Consider the following 1,021-nt stretch of genomic DNA (forward strand, 5'->3'; position numbering starts at 1 on the left):
CCTGGGCCAGGGGCTGGAAGGCAGAAAGGGGCAGGAAAGCTGGTAATAGGGAACCCAGGGTTGAGAAGGGAGAGTGTTGACATGTTGTGGGGTTGTTAACCAATGTCATAGAACAATGTGTGTACTAACTGTTTGGTGAGAAACTAGTTTATTCTATAAACCTTCATCTAAAGTACAATTAAAAAAAAAATTCTCCCCTCTGAAGGCTTTTTCATTGGGTTACTTATTTCTTGTATAAAAGATTAAGTAAAAGGAAAATTCATTTTGAATGTAACATGTTTTATTACAGGTTATTATATAACCTAATTCAAAGTTGTCAGCCTGATTCGGCTTGATTGACTGATTACATATATCGTATGTGCACTTTGTCACAATTTGGTGAAAAGACATTTAGTTCTTTTCTCTTTTGCTCTCGTCTAGAACATACTCTCCTCTGGAAGTCTCCTGATGGAAAGAAATCAAAAGATATACATTTTTTTAAACATCATGAATCACTATAATCAAGTCAAGGTATAAACTGTTTAAAAGTACAATGGCTATTTCATAACCAAGTCCAGGTTTTGGGGTGAAAATCCAAAAGTACAGCCAAAGCGAATAATTTCTCTTCTCCAATCTCTCTTAGAATAAATAAGGAAAAAAAAAGCAACTGGGGAAAAAGAACCCATAAGTCAACATTAACAGCCATACAACCTCAGGCCATAAACCCCAGAAAGTATTAGCCAAGGGAAGAAACAGAAAAGTATGACATAATATAGCTTGGATACTAATTCCAGTCCCATCCCCAAGAAATGGTACTGAGGATAAAAGGGAAAGTGCAAATATCCTGAGAATGTTTATCAACACCCCCACCAAATAGCACACACACACATACACATCACCTCTACAGCCATCACCATCAGCAACGCCACCATTATCACCATCACCACCACCACCACCACCATAAATTGGAGAGAATATTGAAACCAAGTATGGTGGCCAAGGAATACCTCAGAGTGAACCAGCAAGACTAGAAGCAGTAGCT

Source organism: Elephas maximus, chromosome 2, assembly GCF_024166365.1.
Source record: "Elephas maximus indicus isolate mEleMax1 chromosome 2, mEleMax1 primary haplotype, whole genome shotgun sequence".
In the NCBI taxonomy this organism is placed as follows: Eukaryota; Metazoa; Chordata; class Mammalia; order Proboscidea; family Elephantidae; genus Elephas; species Elephas maximus.